This window comes from Crocodylus siamensis, chromosome 15 (assembly GCF_052110815.1).
Source record: "Crocodylus siamensis isolate JL-2025a chromosome 15, ASM5211081v1, whole genome shotgun sequence".
Classification (NCBI taxonomy): domain Eukaryota; kingdom Metazoa; phylum Chordata; order Crocodylia; family Crocodylidae; genus Crocodylus; species Crocodylus siamensis.
This window is the reverse complement of record NC_143409.1, coordinates 40,422,228-40,443,153: the sequence shown is the minus strand read 5'-3', so window position 1 is coordinate 40,443,153 and position 20,926 is coordinate 40,422,228. Positions and strand designations below refer to the sequence as shown.

Here is a 20,926-nt window from a genome sequence, read left to right as displayed (position 1 = left end):
AAAATTACTAAGCCTACAAAATGCTACAACTTCAAATATATTTGCAACATCACAGATCCTCACAGGAGGTAAGAGACTTCATACCAGCTATGAACTGACTGCCCAGAGGAGTCTTCCACCTACTGACTGCTCTCTGAAATACAAGCTTTCATTTCTACCCAGGAGAACTTTTACAATCTTTTCTCCAATGCCTGATGAAGGGTGTTTATGCCTGAAATCTTGCTATTAAAGATTTTTTTCCCCCCTGCAAAAATCCTGTTAGTCTAATAAAAGATATCATCTCTACAAGTCCTGACCGCCATTTCAACTTCAAATCTAGCTTTTTTTTTTCTTTCAGGTACAAGGTGATCTTCTGCTGTTAGCATTCAGTAATAGACCTACATCAGAATAAAAATCTTGTGAGCCAAATTTGAGCTCCAAGAATAATTCTCTCTGCCAAGGTAAAAAGGAAGGTTACAGGCATGGAAATGCTGACAAAATTTAAACTATTGTCTATAATGTCATGAATATACTTCAGTAATTATGGTTTAATTGCCAGACTTGTCTATAAAAAGTGAAAGTACCTTGAGAAACAAATGCAGGAAAGAATTTGAACAAAAGTGCCTGCAGAAACTCCTCACCTTAAAACCACACTTAAAAACTAATTTCACAAAGCAACTAGAAAATGAGCAAGTTATGAAATGTACCTCTGAATTATACCATCTTAATGCTTTAGTCATTCACTAAGTAATCTGTAGAAGCAAAAAAGTCAGAAGATTTAAAAATTTTTGTTCCTAGACTCTGGATTCCTCCCAATCCCCCAGATGAAGCTTGCACATAAAATTAGGGTGTCAGAAGGGGCAAAGAGAAATAAATCCCTCTTCATCCAAGGGTTCGGGGGGGGGGGAGGGGGATGAAAGCAAACAAACAATTCTAGAAGTCCAGATCAGGACGACCGGGCGGGGGTAATGGAAATGCAGGAAAACATCTAATCCAGATTGCGTATTTGACAATATTCTGAGGCAAAGAGAAGCTGTCCAGCAGCTCCTTCCAAAAACACCCAGCATTAAATCTTGACTAAGAAGATTGGAGAAGAGCCCCCAGCAGAAAAGAGGACCCAAGAAGAACATACTGCATTCAAAAGCTTGTCTAAGGCTAACCCAACAAAAGATATCAATCACAACAGCCCTTGCATCTTGTAAAAACCAAGTTATTTGGTAATTTTGAGGTCCGCAGTCAGGAGGAAGAAAAGAAAGGTATGAGAAAAGAGATGCCAAAGTTAATGAATCACCACTACTTCTACCTCTGTGGAGTAATATGAGCTCCAGCACAGCAGGACTGAAGTCAAATAGTGCAGAGAAGATGAGGGAAGGCAGGTAAAACATAATACTAATGGTTTTTTAAAATGCGTAGGGGTTCCCCTGCCTCCCCTCCTCTTATTTCAAATGAGGGTATCAAATTGGTACCCTTGTGTGCGGACATGCACGTGCGGGCAGAGAACACCCTGTATAACTAGAAGACTGGTATGTGAAGAGAAAGCTCTATGACAAAGTTCAATTTTAACTATAACGTCAGAAAGACATTTCATTGCAGTCACCTACAAAGTAAACAAGAACTATCCCTCCAGTACCTGTTTATTTGGAGGGAGGGAGGGAGAGAGGGAGGATATTGGACCTCCACTCACATACTCCCATCCTTTTCAGACATGATAAATGTAGCACCCAAGGCCCAAATAAAACACTAATGCCATTCTTGGGGAGAGAAGAAGAAAAAGGAGGCAGTATTCCTGGTTCACAGGTTCTTCTTCTCCTTGACTTGCAATAAAAGAAGCAGGCCTAGTAGCCACTACCCTACCCCATTTCACTTCATGCCTGTGGGAAAACCAAGAAAAACTGCATATGCAGCCACAAACCTACGTTATTACAGACTCTACAAAATATGGCACCCTTAGTTTAAAAATAAAACACTGCTACATAAAAGGTGTCTAATCCTTGTACACACTGTTTTAATTCTCTAGCACACATTTTGCCATTACTGTCCTTGTTTACATGGACCACATTTTATTCTTTGTTTTAATACCATGCAATAAAAATGTTCAGGATTAAAATTTCATACTATGAAACAGAATATAGCAAAGCCCCCCCCCTTGCAACCACAAAGTACATATGGCAGTATCTTTATACACCGGGACTCATTTGTACAGTGTGCATGTGAAGGATTTCAGGACTGCACTCAAGTGATCTCTTCAGGCCTCCCTCAGCTGAACACCCCTCCAATGGACTCCATGAACTGCCCTTGACTGCCAAGGCCATTTCAGTCGAGTCTGTCCACTTCTCCCTACTGGCAAGGTTCCCCTTTGCTTAAAGTGTTATAAGGGAAGCACAAAGCAGCAGGAACATTTGATTTGTTGTGGTCCAGCATAGTCATCAAGCAGTCCTTTCATCCCCCAAAGCAGTCGTCTTATGTTTAGACAGTAGTTGAATCTTTCCTTGTTGCAACCAAGCATCCAATATATGGCTTCAAGAGTCAGAGCCAGCAGCAAAAAAAAAAATGAAGCCGCGTCCTCAAGAATCAGTACTGACATTTCACCAACATAAATATATGATGAATGTTTGTATCATACCATATTTTCCTGCATGCTGTAGAATAAATATACACCTTGTTTGACTAGCAGAATCACACACCCTCAATCCCTTTCCTTATTTAAGTGACTGGATATCAACAGCTAGGGAGTAGAGCCTGCCCATTGCTCTTGTTCCTGGGTCTGTGCAGATTTTACTTCCACTTTTACTTATAACAGGCAGAAGCTGCTCTTATTATATTTCTCATATATAAATGCATTCCACAATTTCCAGACAATGGTCTTTGGGAAAATGTATCTGTTGTCTGTGAGGAAATATGGTATTCTGGGAAAATCCTGTGTCCCTGATGATAAAAGCACATCACATCTTCCCCAAACTGCCAACATTAATATCAGCAAAATTTGTCTGATGATCCACCAGTATTTGTATAAACAAGGGTTTTCTTTTCCATGATTGTAGTCCTACCATTTAAAAAAGGTTAACAAAAATAAAAATACAGTCACTTCATGTCTAGCCACTGAGATAAAATTTTAAAAGTATAAGTCTGACAGAATCACGAAATCTATTTATGCTAATGCCAGAACAAAGAATTTCCATCTTAATGTCAAAGCAGGCTATTTCATGCTTAACGTATCAGATAGAGAAGTTGCATAGCGCTTTCCTGTCCGCAGCTTAGTTTCCAGAATTCTAGATTCCAGAGACGCAAAGAAAAGCTTTAGAACTTGATACTGTTGAGCTTCAGAGCCCGCAGCAGGAAAAATAAAGAACATAAGACCCATACTGGGCCAGATCAATGGTCCACCTAGCCTAGTATCTGGTCTCCAACAGTGGCAGGAGTAGATGCTTTGTGGCAGAGCACTGAACCAGATCTTGAGTGATCTCTCCCCTACTTGTTACCCTCCCTGGCACTCACCATTACTGGTTTAGAGAGACCAGAGGAAACCTCTCCAACTGTTCTTTTTAACACTTATTGCCGTATTTACTCGAATACCAGATGACCCCAAATATTTATTCAAGCAAATATTGCCATATTTACTTGAATACGAGACTAGTTAGATTCTATATATGGAAAACATACATACTGGTTATAAATTTTCCCATGTATAGAGTGTAATTATTGGAGGTTTGTCCTATGTTTTCCCCTTCCCATTGCTACAGCAGGGAAAATAAGTCTGGATGGTCAGGTAGCCCATTTCTCCCTGAAGTTCCTTTCTCCCCTTCCTTACTGTCAGACCCTGCTCTCCCTGAGCACATGGGAAAAAGCAGCAAATTTGGAAAAACAAAACGCACAAAAAAACCCCTTGAAATAAACATAGTTTACCATAGAGTTCATCCAGAATTGATGCAGTTCACTTTTTTTTTGAAACTACTGCAAGTTTTAGCACAGGTACTCCATAAATACACTTTTAAGCAGCACTTTAGGATTTGTGTAGTATAAATTGTGCATATTAGTCCAAAGCCAAAAGGCTCATGATTTATCATATAGTTAGTTGGGCTGGGCCCTAGCAGAGTTGACCACATTTCAAGCCAGGGTGACCCCACAGCTCAGGGCTGGGACAGGGTTCTGGTCCTGCATCTCCCATCATGTAGTGAAGTGTGCATGCATGCGTACACTCCAGATACCTCCAGGTGTTAATTAGCACCCCCTCATATTTGAAATCAGAGGTTCTTGTCACAAGTCCTGGAACGCTCCAGAAATTTATACACAGATGGAGGTGCAGGTCCAACTCCAGCTCATGGACAGCAGGACCACACTAATCATATACGACAGACTGAGACAGGGGCTGACAGGGATTCTGGGTGAACTGTTTGGGGACCCATTTAATGATTTTTACCAGACATTTATGTAGGGGTGCACCGATAGCAATTTTGGGGGCCAACACAGATAGCTGATTTTTAAGGAGGCATATCAGCCAATACCAATCCAATTTTCAATCCAATTTGCATGCAGTTGGTAAGTCTATTGTGGTGGAAAGGAAAAAGGGGGAGGGAAGAGGCATGGGGGTGCAGATGAATGCTGCTACGTCGAGGGAGGGGGCAGGGTGGATGTGGGACAGAGCCACAGCTGTCCGGGGGGGCAGCACCCACCACTGCTTGCAGGAAGGCATGTACCCTCTGGATCAGCATGGGGCAGGCAGGCTGGAGCCAGGGCTGTGCAGGGTTCTTCTCAGCAGGGGCTAGGTTTGGGGCAGGCTGCAACCATCCCAAATTTTGCCATAGCCCTGTTCCCAGCACTGCCACCACCTGCCCGGCACAGCCCCGGCTCCAGTCTGCCTGCACCACACAGATTGGGGGAGGGCACTCCCCCATGCCCTCCCAGAGTGCAAGCAGCAGTGGGAGCTGCCCCCCTCCAAGCCTCCCGAATGAGCCACAGCTCCATCCCATGTCTGGCTGGGTACCCCACCCTGGCTGGACAGCACCTGCCCCTGCCCCCTCCACACCCCTTCCCTCTCCGCTCCCCTTCCACCACAACAGACTTATCAGCTGCAAAAAGCTCTGCACGCTGCCAGCCTCTGCTTCTTGCTGCCCGCATGTTGCGCTGCGGTTGCACGCACACCTGGGCATTTATTGGCCAAATTATCAGCCACATTGGGCCAATTTCCAATACAGCAATTTTCTTTATATTGGTACCGAACCTCTATCAGACCGATGCATTGGTGCACCTCTAACGTTTAAGGCTAGTGAAGAAACAGGACTCTTTAAAAACTAGAAAAGAAAAGGCACAACTCAGCTGTGGTAGTAAAGAGGGAATCTAAACAAATTCAATGTAGTAGCTCACCAGGACTTGAAAAAGAGTTTTTGCGTCGGGTGAGGGGGAAGGCAGGTTAAATCAAAAAAAACTTTGGATATTTTTTAAATCAGAGAAAACCAGGATTCCTGCTTATTAGCAGATGTATCTGGGTATATGTTAGTATAGTCCATTACAATAGGAAGTGAATTCTGCTTAATGCAAGTTACTGTATGTGATCCCTGAAGTTTACCATGTTCTATTTCAGTCCCCCTCCCACTACAGCAAGCACAAAAGTAACTAGACAGGTTTACAGAGGAAACAATTTGCAAACATAGCATGGTTGGTTAGGACCATGTTTTGGCAACACTTCTATAGGTTACAGCTTTTGCCAGTAAACAGACTGTTATATTGACAGAGAAGTATTTTTTTGCAGCTTATTCTTCTTGGAGAACCAAGAGAAGCAGAGCAGAAAATGGTCTACATCATACATTTGCCAGTATAGCTAGACGGAGTCTTATTATTACTGGCCAGCCTCTCCTGGCATAAATCTGGCCTAAAACAGACAAGTTTAGAAAGGCACATTATTTGCAAATTTAACTACATATCACTGGAGTCCAAATACTTTATAGCAAATTAAAATTCCATAAACTTCAATACTTAAAAGAGTTTATTTTCATCCTGAGCATATACATGTATCAGCTTCTTTAGAGCCCTGCACCCCAGAATTTTACGTGAATTAAATATGGACTTCTTCAAAGCAGGCAGCACCTTATGCAGTGGTTCTCAACCTTTTTAGACTCAAGGCACCACTCAAAAAATGCCAGATCTTCGTTTTCACTTGTTTTGACTATAAAAAAAAATAGATAAATTCTGCTATTGCAAAGCACTCAGAAAGATCACAACAGGTCATAATTTTTTTTAACACCATGAATTTCTATTTGAAATCTCTGGGTTTAATCATGTTTGCACACTCAACAGTGCTAACACTGCATGGCACCCCATGGTGCTCTTGAAAGGCTCCCTAAGGTGCCACAGCTCCATAGTTGACATTCACTGGCCTGAGCACTGCTACTGTGGTCCCCAAACTAACAGGACTCCCTGCACAGCTGTTCCCCACAGGTCCCAGGCAGAGTGGTCAAACTGCAAGCTAACCCAGGCATTGGGGGGGGGGGGGGGGGGGGGGGGGGGGGAGGGGGCAGAGCCACGTCTGACTCACGCTGTAGACAGTAGCTGTGGCAGCATGCAGATTCCTTCCTCCAGCCAGCTCACAGGCAGAAAGGGAGATGAGGGAGTTAAGGGAGCTGGGGAAGCAAGGAGGAACCTGCATGCTGCCACTAGTGTCCCTGGCTGAGCCAGGCTCCTGGCACAGCTAGTCGCTGCAGCACCAAGCAAGAGCAGGTCAGGAATGGCTCTGCGGTTCTCCCTACACCCAAATCATCAGGGAAAGGCAAGGGTGGGGGGAAGGAGAGTTAAAAATTTTTCATGTGTAGAATCTAATTACTGGGGAGAGAGGTCATCTTAAATTCAAAAGTCATTTGGATTGGAGTACATATGGTAATACCCCTCTTCTTCAAGCTAAAATTCAAATTTTGTACGGTTCTGCTCTTAGAATTTGACTTCCGTCATGTGGCAAGATTCCCTGCTGCACCCTTCCCCATGTCACTTTTTCTTTTTTAAATTACATGGTGAGGTACTTCTTACTTGGAACCATCTTCTGTACACAATTCCAGTTTCTTGAACCATGAATAAAAAGGGTTCTAGTTGTGCTTGTCCATTTGGACCCCAACAGTTGATTTCCAAAGCTAAAAGGCTTTGGACTACCAATCAAAATAACCAGCAAGTTATAGTAGTGCTAAAAATGTTACTAAATTACAAAAAACAAAAAACCTATACATTTCAGCATATAAAATGAGGGAAAACTCTCGAAACTTACTCCTGTTTCAAAGCTGGATTTTCAGATTTTTTAAACTAGGAAAAAAAAAATTACTGTTTGGGACTTCCCCCCTATTATGGGCTTTGTACATTCCCTGGCTTGTGTTTCCTCTTTTTGTGCTGTACACTTGACATACGAGTATTTAAAAAAGTCATATTATGACAGTGCAAACAAATCTGCCACTTACGATCTTCTTATCCAATAGAAAGGAAAAGTGAGGCGTGAAGCTTAAAAACCAGAAATATCACAACCTAGTATGAACAGGGACGAACTTCAGCTGCAGATCACTAGCAAAGAGAATTTTTACTTCTGGAGCAATACTGAAATATACAGACAAGACAGTCCCTACCCTAAATTATCCTAGTCTCCAAAGAACACCAACATGAACAGGGATGCAATTCTCCCCAGGATGAGTAGTTTGCTTTGGGATTTTTTTTGGTATGTTTGTTTGTTTTTGTTTTACATTACAGTAAAAGCTTTGTTATCTGGCACCCATGGGGAATGGGGGGTGCCAGATAACAAAATATGCTGGTTAAATCGAGAGGTCAGAACAGGAGTCTTTGCCTGTTCAGGCCACTGCTTCTCCCGCCGCCCCTCCTGCAGCATCGCCAACCCTCCCACGAGCCCCAAGGGACAGGGAGACCGGCCCTGGACAGCCTGCTTTGCCCCACGCCATGGGGGTCCAGAGAAACCGATGTGCCACGGTGGGCATTTCCAGTTTCACTCTACCTTACAAGATGCCATACTGGTTAACAGAACATTCCAGCTTGTAAGGTGCCGGTGAACAGAGCTTTTACTACACATGTACAAACTTAATTAACAGTAGTAAGAGTTTAAACCTTTGCCTATCTGTGTAACAGACTGTAGAAAAGTAGATTTTAAAGCAAATATTTTAAACTAAAAGTAGCTCATAAGTAAGCAAATGAAAGAGTAAGGCAAGGACAAAGATTGATTTTTCTTAAAGAAAAAGTATGCATTTCGAGTTGATTTCTGAGGTGCCAGTCTACCATTGTGGCAGTGGTACTTTAAAACTTGAAGACAGAACTTAGAGAAAGTGTTGCTACAAAAAGTCACAGCAGCTAAAAAAATGCTAAGGGATTCCTTTTTAGTAAGTTTGTCAGTTTGGCCCATTCAAACAAAAATAATTCTGCACACCTAAATGCAAAACCATAATCCAGGAACAAAGAACACATGGTAGGTACATGGGCTGATGGAATATAACCTGAATGGCAAAGTCTTTGAAAAGATTCAGGGACCATTTATAAAGAAACATCCCGGCACAACATTGAAGAAAAAATCCAATTTGATACTTGGATGCAGAGGCAGGAGTTGTGTGTAGATAGAGTAATTCTATGTTCTGGTGTCAAGGTTTGTATTGAGCAAGTTGAAAAAAAGAGAAAGAGAGACTACAACCAAAAACACCCATATACTTATTTGAGGACTGGAGAAGATAGGTCATGCTGCTTCAGTGTAAGTTATCTGTCATACCAAAAAGACTGAGAAGTAACATATAGTGTTTAAGTATTTCCACACAGAGAAATATCCCAAGCACCAGAGGATACCTAGAGCCAAGTGAACAAACATCGGTCAGATGAACTCAAAACAGGAACAAGCAAAATTCTAACAGGGAAGTAATTAAACTATACAAACGACAGGTTCTCCATCACTTGGCATCTTCAAACAGAAGTTTGTGCCTGTGTTCATCACCAAATGACATCTATATCACCTAGCTTATTCTAACCATCCTTTAAGCTCAACTCTAACATTTGTTGTTTTCTTGCAAGTCTCACAGATGCTTGACACTTTTGGAGCCCCAGCTTCTGAAGTCACAAGTGTCAGGTTTAATTTAAACTTTAAATGCTAAAGTATCTATAGTACTCATCAACACAGAAAGAAACTTGAAAGTAAACTCCCTAAATGCTCAAAATTCAGATGACAATAAGGAGGAGCAAAATTTAAAAGTATCGTCTTTTGGGTGCCTTGATTTCTGAATGCATAGTTGGCAATGCTGAATACACAGATGCAAGAATTGTTGGGCCTGCTTCTCCTACCCTAGGAGCACTGTTAGATATTAGTAATTACAAAAGAGTAAATTAAAGAGGAAGTCTGCAATAATTAACAGCTGTCTAAAGCATCTGCTGATAACACCTACCTACTGTCTTGCAGCATGTGGTTAATGATTAGTTCTACTTTGTGGATTTCTTCAAGAAGCTCAGGTCAGGTAGTTGTTTGAAAGACAAGACAAGACATCTTGTTGGTCATGTTATTTCACATGACAGCTACATAGTTATTGTCTACAGTTTTCTAATCTTCTTTTGCCTTCATCTGTCAGCAAGCTAGGAAGTAACTCAGCAAACCTCTATCAAAATCTTACCTGTCCACATTTGCAGATGCAAGCAGGTAAACGGAAGCCATCATACCAGACAAAACCAGTGATCCGAGACATCACAGATGCTTCAGAAAAAACATGCGCTAGACCCTCAGCAACAGCTCTTTTGAACATAATATCCTACCAGATAAGTGCACTAAAAGCCAGATGAATCATCCAATCCAGTTTTTGCAGCATATAAATGCAGAAACGTTACCTGTGCTTAAGATACAAATAATGACCGTCCATCATAAACCTTCACTAAACCTGAATTACAGGTTACTATGACATGAGCCATTGGTTTCACCTTAACACACCAAGCAAATGCAGTGGAAGGAAGTAATATCTTTACCTCCTCCAGCCTTGCTTACATATTTCCATATTAGAGGAGGCAAGACTATTAATGGCACAGCTTAATATATGGTGGAACATACTGTATAGTGTATTAAGGCTTCTGACGTTTACAAAAATTGATAATTACTTGGATTATAAAATAATCAAGAATCCTACAGAAGGTTCTGAACCTAAAAAGAGTCACATATAAAATCACCCTATCTGCTCTGTGTTACAAAAGCCATGGCACAGAAACTCAAACCATTATTAACCATCACATGGATTTGGAAAAAATTCCCCCTCCCCCTTTAATGTGGAAAAAGCTGTTAACAAATTCAAGTGTGAATTTAAACAGTGTATGCTTCAATGGGAAAGTACTACCACAGATTTATTAAGTGCCAACACTGCTAAAAGCAACAAATACCAGCGCAGTTAAAGTTGGTATGCCTCTTCAGATTTTGACTTTATAGCTGTAGTTAGCTGAGTTGCTATGTTTAATACTCTACATTTCAGTTAAAACTGCAAGTCTTGGAGCGTGGCAGAAAAGGTTAAAGATTAACAAGAAAATGGAAAGTGTTTCTGGACCCTTTGCTACATAGGAAAATTAAGATTGGAAAATCAGCAGTGGATAAACACTGAACAATGATCTGACAAAAAATAGTGCAACTTTTGAATTTAAAAGTGTTGCCTCTCATGCTGTTGCAACTTTACATCCAGGTTTCCTCATGTTCCTTCCACTGACTGGCTTTGCAGGTTAACTGTCAAAGCTAAAAGAATAGATGTTATTTCATGCATGTCCCACTCTTTAAGGAATCATGGGAATCTGAAATGGTGCTACTGCATTACAGGACAGAACAGTCTACTCCATCAACCGAGATCAACCTTGGAGTCCATGATGTTTTTCTCCCAGAACCAGAAGCCCAGGAACCAAAGAAAACCTGTTCCAAGCTCACAGCTACCAGATTCTGAATAATTTACTACTGGACCTGATTGGCAGCTGGATAAAAAAAGATGGCCAATCTAGACAGTTTGATCATGAATCCTTCTTTGCTCTGAAATTATTTGGTAGAGAGATCATAACATGTAATAGGACATGGAAAATAAACCCAACAAGCAAGGTAAGCAAGTAAGCAAGGTAAAAGTTGAGTTTCAAAGCATTTCCTCCTTTTGGGAAAGCAAGAATGAAAATACACAGGACTCAACTCAGTTTTCTGACAATGTTTAGACCACTAAGGGCCTACATTAACACAGAGGGCACTCAAATGTTCTTGTTTATCAACATTAAGAAATCTAGCACCACACAGATTCAAGCAAATGCTCATTTCAGATCCTGAAGTAGCAGTGATTACCTGAGAGGCTTCAGGTTACAGCTTTCCTGGCTGCTCTCTCTATTTCTGTCCAAGAGTAGACTAATAGTGAAGTAAGCCCTTGTATAAAATGTTCCTGTACAGGTTGCCCTCGCTTTATGCTGTACATGTGTTCCTGGAAAATGGCACATAAATTGAATTTGCATAAAGGGAACCCACTTTACAATATAATAGGGATACGTTCCAAGATCTTGACTGTACTGACCCCCAGACCCATTTCTACAAGACAATTTTGGTACTCGCCAACACAGGAATGGGCAAAATATAGCCCACAGGCTGCATCCAGCCTACCAGGCCATTCTATCTAGTCTGCTGAGTCCCTAAAAAAAATATGTCGAAAATTAATATTTATTTGCCCCTGGCTGCCTGTCAAAGATGACAGTTGCCAGGGGCAGCAGGAGCCAGGGGGAGCCAGCAGGACTCAGTAGCAAGACCAGCCCAGCCCTGCCCCGCCTCACCCCCTAACCCCCCCACCCCTAGCCCCAGCCAGAAGCTTCTGCCTAGCAGGGGCTGCTGGAGCCTTCTGGCCTGGGACTGCTCCTGCCTCCCTGCACTGAGGGAAATACAGATAAAAAGATTGTGGGGGGAGGTAGGGGAGGACTGTGGGCAATTGCCCCAGTCCTAAGGGCTGGCTGGGCTGGCCCCTGAGCTGCAGCTGGGAACCAAGTGGTACTAGAGGCCAACAGGCAGGGGGGAAATGGCTGCAGCAGGCTGAGGGGAAGGGGCAGCGAGCAGGTGCATAGAGCACAGCAACAGCTGGGCGGAAGCGCAGGGCCCACGCTGGTGCCCCAGGGCTGGTGCTGACAGGGCCCAGAGAGGGGCGGTGGGAGCACACGGCTGGGCTGCCAGGGTCTCTATGGAGCCAGGCTGGCTCCCTCCTGTCTCTGCTTGAGCAGCGCAGCCCAGCTCCATAGAGCCGATGTCAGCCTGGGCCCCAGCACTCCTGTCATCCTGCTTTGGACCCCGCCAAAGCTGGCCCCAGTGCACCAGCATGGGTCCCGTGTTCCCACCCAGCTGTCATTGCACTCCATGCGCCCGCTTGCTACCCCTTCCCCACAGCCTGCTGCAACCGTTTCCTCACTTCCCCTGGTGCTATTATACCATCACTTCTATGTACACTACACAAACACGTGTACATCTGGACAAAAATATTTTTTGAAATTGGAAAAAAAAAAAATCAATGAATGTTGTAGTACATGTTTGATTTTTAGAATTCCATCTGGTATTTTTCTGGGTCAGAGGAAGCAAAACTCATGGCTGAAAGGAGTAATTCTGGCGGGCAAGGGAAAGGACTTCTGGTGGAAAAAGGTCAGGGGTTAGGGGGCTGAACTTGTGGTCCCAAGACAGCGACCAGGGGGTAAGGCACCTGTCAAGAGGCAGAGCTACCCATGCAGCCCTCGATGGCTTGTCAAAACTCCGTAACCAGCCCGCCACACGAAATAATTGCCCAGCCCTGCACCAAGAGCAGACAGTATACACAAGCAGAACACTACCATAATGGGGATGGCGGCTCCAGAAACACGTTGCAGACAACTAGCAAGGAGCACAGATCTACACAGGAGACTATTTTTGTGCGCATCACTCCCACAATGCACCGCACAAAGCAGCTGACTGCAGGCTTCCACCAGACCGATCACATAACAGTGAATTTACCTTGCATATAATGAATTTTTAGTATTAAAAGGGTCATTGCGTAAGAGCAAGTTCGCACATATAGAACTCGCATAAAGCAAGGGAAACCTGTATTTTGCAAAGTCTGGTCCACCTCATAACGAATTAACCTGAAGTCCTGGAAGTCTGAACCAGTCTTGAATGTGCACATTCAGCATTCTGAAATGCAAGAAAGCAGGAATTTCTTATCCACAAGAGCTATGTGCAGTCCACAAAATGCAAAAAGCTGCACTGAGTATATCAATTTAATTGAAACTCCTGGTCACAAGGATTTTCTCACATTCTGACTCCTCTTGAGCATCAGTTAAGAGAAGAACAAGAAACAAAAATAATGGCGCTGGAAGCAAGAAAAGGTGATTAAGAAAAGAAACTGAGCAGGATTATCCTGAGAAAGCAGCAACGTAAGCTTTACTAGTCATGGGTCTGTGGTAGAAGACGCCCCAAATAAAATAAAGTGGCTCTTCTTGGGGTTGGACTTGGTGATCTACTGAGGTCCCTTCCAACCCAAACATCCATGAAAAGGAAGACAGAATTCCCTCCACATCTTCATGCTCTTCTCAACTACACCGTATGGAATTAGTGTCTTTCATTACAACTTTTTTCCTAAGAAGCAGGATTACCCACCCAGATATAGTCCTTCTGTTCTACAGGAGACACTGATAAAACCTGGATTGTCCTACAATATACACAGCTTGAAAGAAATTCAAGGCCTGTCGTCTCCTTTGGGCCTGTTCGCTCTGTTCTCTGAAACAAAACAGATAAGGCTCTGATAAGAGAGCTGAGATGGTAGCTGCTGTTTACCCAAGCTGCAAAAAGCAACTAAGGCATCTGCCTAATAGAGAACAATCAGGACCTGAACATGGAAGTCATGTATCTAGGTGTGCAGTCACCTCCCCAGATGACAACCAAAACCTGCACTGGTAGTACTCCCACTACAGTACCTCTAAATAAAAAGCCCTGTTCTAAACATGTAACAAGCTTCAACCATGCATATTTTTTTAAATTCACATAGAAAGCCTGATTCCACATGCATCCCCCATCTCCAAGTTCAACAGGAAATGGAGGAAAATCAAAAAGAGGTGGGTGGGTTATGATAGACAATATAAAGAATTCCCTTACCACTCTGATGAGGGAACTCAGAACAACAAGATCATCACAGGATTCTTAGCAAGCTGATGCAAACCATGCTGACATACCACTTTGTTCCACCCCCATATTCGCCTTCAGACATTTCTAGCAGGTCAATTTAGAAGAATTAAGTCTTGTTCAGTTAAAATGTCTGATGGCTGTTGCTAGTGGAAACAAAACTATGGCTATCTACAACACATTAGCAACCAGCTACAAAGAGTTATGTAAGAACAGACAGGCAAACTGTGCTTGCTTGTTCAATCTTTCCTAATAAATCAGCTGTGAGTTATATGAAACCTTGTGTTCTGTTACATTTATTTCTAATGTAGGTATGATGTGGTTAATTAATAATATAAATTAAATTGCAATTCCAGAAGTCTTACCTCGACATGCAAACAGGAAGTGCTGTTGTATTAACTACTATTTCAGGCAGCAGCTGCATTAGATTTGTTCAGAGACAGGTGTACCAAGGACAAAAGATGAACTAAGGTCACAAAAACTATGCAGCAGTTTGTTCAGCTCCTTTACAGCTCGAGGCTTAGCTGCAGTTCACCTAATGCTAACTGTGTTAAGACAGACCTTTTCCTTTCACTGATGCTGAGAAAACTGCAAGGTTTCGATATCAAAAAACCTCTATTCACTCACAGCTGCTTTCCGCTAAAGGGCTCTGCCAGTGTTTTGAGACATCAGCATCCAGATCATCTAGATTCTAGAGGCTAAAGTTATGCTGCCCTCAGCCAAGTCACTGCCATTAAGAAGAGGCTTAAAAAATGATTTGTTTTGCTTTAGTTCAAACAACAGTATTGTGCACGTCCATCAGCAAGAGGAAGTTGGAACCTAAAGCTTTCTAAGGGAAAACAAGTTATTGCAAGTCAGCTGCTCAGCAGTAACAGACCACATGTCTACTCTTACCCTAGATAGTACCTTACTTTCTGCAAGGAAAGAAGTATGCACATGAGCAATTAGGCAGAGCTGCCAACACTGATTTTACAACCTAGCCTAGCTCACCGTAACTTGGTTGCATGTCTAAACCCTAGCAAAGGCCAAGGACAAAACAGATGTTTGATGCTGGTTTAGAGATCATTATTTATTAGGTTTACATGTTGCCTGTCCCAACAATGGCTCAGGGCAGCTTACAATCAAGACAAAACAAGTTATAAAAGCAGATAGGATATCAAGAAGGAAAAAACAGAGACAGACGTGTTTAGGAAAGAGGAAGAACAACAAATCAGCAATTCCACTTTTCAGTCAAGACAGCAAAGTATATATATTAAGCCCATCACAAAGATGATATTCTGGATGCTACCAACAACACAAAGAAAACTGCAGACCTGATCAACACACTTCTATGCAACTCAGACTAGAACAGAATAATCTGTGGAGTTGTATATAACATCTACCTTCTACACTCTGTTCACATTCAACACTTATTTGGTTTAAGGAAAGTTTAATACCAGGTATATGCACAAGCACAGAAGTGAACAGCACTGGTAGCATTCTGCTAGAAGCCAAACTGTTACAAGCTCCAATTAGGCGGCAACCTAAAACTCCTCCCTAGTACTGTCTTCATTTACTAAGTTAGGCTTTTATTATATTAAAACTAAAAGTCTTAGTACTACAAAAAAAAAAAAAAAATCTTAAACTGGGATATAAACAAAGCCTATGAAAGTTAGTTTTATCCAGCAATTCGCACATCCAGTTTCATCTTTCCACCCTTTTCTGGAGAGATTTCATAAGCAGTCTGTTCTGAAAAATCCACAAAGATTGCTTTGTTGCTGGTCAGTTTTTCAGATACCATTTGCCCACCACTTTGTTTTTGCATTGTTTTTGTGCTTCTCCAACACATGCACTGCATTTGCTCTTGCCATTCCCTTTTTAGTTGGAAATGGAGGGAAACCTGATCTTCACTAGGCTTGTATGAAGCTGAACAAGAGCTCTTAAAATGGATTTGGACAGTTAACCCTACAGGAAACAATGAAAAAAAAAGGGTTGCATAGTTACAGAAGAGGCTTAAGAACTTAGGAGCAATGTACAGAAAGGGACCCAGGCTGAAAAGAACGAAAGAGAGAGCACCAGTATCTTTGATAATGAAGGGGGGGGGGGTGACTTTTCTACAAACTCATATCCACCAGTACAAAAAGAGAGGCAGTCTCCATAAAACAAAAGCCAATTCTTCATAAAAACCTGCTAAATAAAAGTTTGAGGGGGTATTTGCCTGGCAGCAGTGGGTCTATGCTATGGATTCTTCTTGCAGTTTGCAAGCATCATACCTGGTGTTAATCTGGCATTAGGTAATACCAGACACTACGCTTTCATCCAGGATTTCTAGATTTGCATTTAGGTAGTCTTCCAGACTGCAATCTATTGCATCCCAGAATGGACCTCTCCTGCATACTCCCAGACTTCTTACTGGCTTTGAATTCACAGCCTATTACCTTCACATTACTTGCGCTCAGCACAGGTCCCCAAGAGTGACATTTGGCTTCCCTTTAGCATATTCTGCTATCTATCTTAGCACCAAAGTGAGATCAAAGTAACCTTCCACCTACCAAGTTATAGAAATTTACCTATGGCAAATATGCATTACTGACCTATCTGTATACTAGAGAGCTGCACTATGATGTTCATCTGGATTTTGTTTCCCTTCAGGATGCAGCTATGCCAGATAGAAGGTTTACACAACAGATATTTGACAGTGTTTGGAGTGAGCAGCTGTTGCAATTGCCTTATCATGCTTTTCTTACTGAGGATGAATTTGAGCTAAATCACACTATTCTCTGTCCAAACAGCACAGGATGCAACCTCGTTTCACCTCTGTATTTATGCTTAGACAACCTACTTTGAGGTTCAACTGCTCTGTTACTAAGGAAAGTCTGCTGGATGGCAGCTTGGGTCCAGCTCTGAGAGGGGTTTGCAAACAGTTGGCACTGTGTCCGCTTTTGATCCTTGGAACAAAATTTCCCTTTGCATTTACTCTTCGACTGCCATCTGTTACCACAACCCTCTGGGCACAGGTTTCTAGCCTGCAGATATATTTTGCTACTTGACCATCATCAGTTTTAAAATTACCTCTCCTGGAACCTGGATCCAGATGGTAAAGGATGCAACGGAGGAAAAGCTTGTAGGATTCAAGTGTAAAGCCTTGGATCAGGAAAGATAATACTGGAGAATATCGCCTCAAGTACAGTCCTTCAGTTTGGGATTTATGTTAGACCCAACTGCATTGATTTCCCCTTTGGATTCTTCCCTTTTAAAGAGCTCCTGTGGATTCTATTATCTTTACAGCCTTCCAACTGTAAACTCAAGTGACTTCATATATCATCCAATTCTTCCCTTGTTTATGATAAAAATCAGGCTCTATCATCAATTGAATTGCATGTTGGTTGGCCACTTCTACTTTCTTTTAGGACGCCACTCCATTTCGGATATCACCCAGAAGGTGTCTGTGAAATACTTGTGAAAATCCACCAGCACTCTGTATACCAAGAGAAACTCTTCTGAAGGACTGCGGACAGTTTTTTTTTTTTGTAATACTGTGAATGAAGTGGAAGTTGATATTTCCATCCTGAAAAAAATCTCCAGTAATAATTTGAAGGCCCAATATGCATTTGCAACAGGGAAAAGGGTTGAGAGGCTGATTAGGAAGGGATAAGAGAGCTACTAATTCTTTCCTGAAAAATCAGATCTCTCCTCTTTACTGAAGGAGATAGTGAAATAAAAGAAATATGAAGAGATAGGACTGACTGTTTTGTCTACAACAGAAATAGACAAGTACAAGATTTAAGGTGACTAAGAGGGTGAAAGATACAACTGCCAACTTGTAAAATAGGAAAGGAAAGGAGGGAAAAAAGGAGAAAAGAGCGCAAATTAACAATTAGTACAAGAAATTAAATGCACAGAAGAAAAAAACAAACAAACAGTAAAGCCAAGACAAGCAGTGAAGGATGGTATGAAAAGCGCACATTATATTTTGAGAGATTAAGCTGTTGATTTTAGCACTGCCAGTAACATACAACTATTACATTCTAAATTGTGCAGATACAGTGCTGCAGGTATTTTTCCACCCTGGCTGGCCCAGCTCAGCCTGGCTGTGCTGAAGCCCAACATGACATACTTACAGGATTCCTGAGCACATCCTTAGCAGTTATGTTAAATACTAGAGTTGCACTTCACATGATGTACCTTTCCACAAATAGATACCAGAGCTCTGCAAAGAGCTTCAGCACTTTGTCACTCATCAAGCTTCTAGAATTGTTGGGTTTTTTTAAACGCACATAAAAGGTATCTGTTCATGTTACACCTCCTTCCTCTCCTCTTTTTGAGCTACTACATGCTTTAACAGGGCCATTTATAATATGGAGTAGTACATTAACAAATGTAAGCAAAGATGCCCTTTAAAGATCTTTGGGAAAAAAGCATCAACACAATGCTTTGGTTCCAACAGGTTCCCCTCAACAGTTGCACGAGGAACCCACACTATACTAACTACCGGAAAAGCCAATAAAGTCTCCACAACTATACCAATAAAAGTCTCATGTTTTCCAGTTCTCCATTGTATGTTAAACTCAATTAATGCACCCTTCAAGGATCCTCCAACAGTAGGGGTCAGCAACCTACAGCCTATAGGCTACATCCAGCCTGCAGAGCCTTTTGATCCAGCCCAAGGAGATGTGGTTTCAGCAGGGCTGCTTTTCCCCCAGTGGGCGCAGAGAAGTGACAGCAGCAGCAGGTGTGAAAAAGTGGCAGTGGCAGCTGGGTCCTAGTACCCACCTAGCTGCCAGCCTGCTTCTGACTTGAACTGTGTCGGTCTCACCCACAACCTTTAGAAGGCTCCCAACCCCTGTCCTAGGGTGCACTGTAGAAGAGCTGGAGGCACATGTAGCATATTGAGGAAGGGCTGCCATGGAACTCCTGGCTTAAGTACATGAACAAAAGGCTCTCCTAGAAGAAAAGCAAGAGGAGAAAAAGAAAAGGCACAAGGCCAGGGTTTATTCTGGGAAAAAGGTGTTACAGCTTTCTCTATAAAGGAGAGCTCTAGTCCCCATCACCCACCCATACAGAGATTCCTGCAGATCTTGTGCAGCAGATCACTACATAGTGGGTCACATAGGCTCTGCTTGTATTAAATAGCCAATAAGGGCTTTAATTAAAAACCCGGTAAGGCCAATTTTGTAAGCAAACAGCTTCAGGAACGCTGCTGCTGCTATCTGACACTTGCATGTTGCTCAATATAAGCCAGGACTACTTGCTGCAAGTTAATAATGTCCTGTGCTCATGAGGACACACGTTTTATGTTTCTATTAGGTACATAATGATGATGGCTCCGCAAGTTGCGCAGCTAAGCAGAGGTAGGTTTCCACAAAAGAGCTGTCATTAAACAGAGGATGTGTCAGACTCACTACTTCCATATTAAATCTCCTCAAATGCCTTGATACTTCTTCAAAAACCTCTATCCTGAAGCAAGTGGTATTTTAACTTAAGATAAAATCTAATTCCATTGAAGCAACCTATTTCCAAACACTAGGCCAGATGGAAAAAGATTTTACATGTACCTTATTCTCTCCTTGGTGGCACAGATCAGGCTTAACACAGCACATTACAAGAAATAACTGCTTCAAAAATCTTTTGGGTTAAAGTTTCTCTCTCTCTCTCTCTGTATATACAGACTATACCAATGGGGGCCAGTCTTTTGGCAGGCATACCACAAATTAGCCCCCAAGTGCCACCTTGATCTGCTTCTCAGCTTTCTAGTCCCGATTTCTACTTCCTGCCCAATCCGGTGCTCTGCTTTCTGCTCCCTGTCCCCTCCTCTGCCTGCCACATGCCACTTGAGACTGATGCTGCAGGTTGGCCACTCCTGGACTACATCACGCCTCAATTTTGGTTCTTTGTTCTTCTTGCCTCTTTGTTGCCTCTGCTGTTGCTTCTTCACTGGGTTGCCGACACAGGCCCATGCAGCTAAAAAAACCTCTGTTCTGCTGCAACATTACCTATGTAACTAATCTTCTAGACATTATCCACACTAGCCAGGGAAGTGCTTCAAAACCATTCGTACCTGACTAGGAAAACTGCACAGTATTATTTCCTCCCAGCATAGGCTGAATCATAAAAATAAGTACAAAGAAAAAAGCAGCCTTCCTTCCTCATCCCCTCCTGTGAGAGAATAAAGGATTAGAAGAGAAAAGAAGATGGGAAACAAGAGTCATACAGCTTTTTTCTTCAAACTGTTCTTGTATATTCTTGGTGGAAATTTCACGTCCTCATGCACAGGTAGGGCTAAAACCTAACTGGAGACGTAGGAAGTAGAGTTAAAGGTAACCTACAATTTTTATTTTTTTTTTATTATTTTTTTTTTTGTCACCAAGGGAAGTGAAGTTGCACGTTAAATCCTGGCAATATAGCAATTTTTTTTTTTTTTTTTTAAACAAAGTCCCCTCAAAACAGATTCTAAACTTACCTTTTTTTGTTTTCAGTCCCATGAAATTACAGCGTAACCAATGCTGGGGCCCCAGAGTAAAAGAGCAGCCAGCCAGCCATAACTGCAAGGATCCTAGAACCAAGAACAGAAGCAGACCATGACTCCCGGGAAGCTAGGACATCATCTCCTCCATTTACAATCAAAGTAAATGATGTGCTCTATTGTGCTAAAAGCAGGGGTTGACAGCCTTTTGCTACGGATGTGAACTCACCACTGAACTCCCTGCCACTGGCTGCAAGTCTGCAGCTCCTGGAGCACCCAAGCTGCCAGCAAGGTTAAAACACAGGCACAAAAGAGCATCAGGGAGGGCTGTGGAAGAGGGTGTGCAGCACAACACAGCTGCTTGCTGTGCAATC

General features: G+C 42.3%; 1 protein-coding gene across 5 annotated transcripts in view; it reads right to left on the bottom strand.

Moving 5' to 3' along the window:
* CSNK1G1 (casein kinase 1 gamma 1) overlaps positions 1 to 20,926 on the bottom strand; it is a 171,075-nt gene that overhangs the window by 127,772 nt on the left and 22,377 nt on the right. For 4 of the 5 annotated variants that reach the window (XM_090029370.1, XM_090029372.1, XM_090029373.1 and 1 more), the window contains exon 2: positions 20,550 to 20,642. The exons of the other annotated variant lie outside the window; for it this stretch is intronic. The gene's annotated coding sequence lies outside the window, so the exon portion shown is untranslated. The remainder of the gene's footprint in view (positions 1 to 20,549; positions 20,643 to 20,926) is intronic. 5 annotated transcript variants of the gene reach the window in all.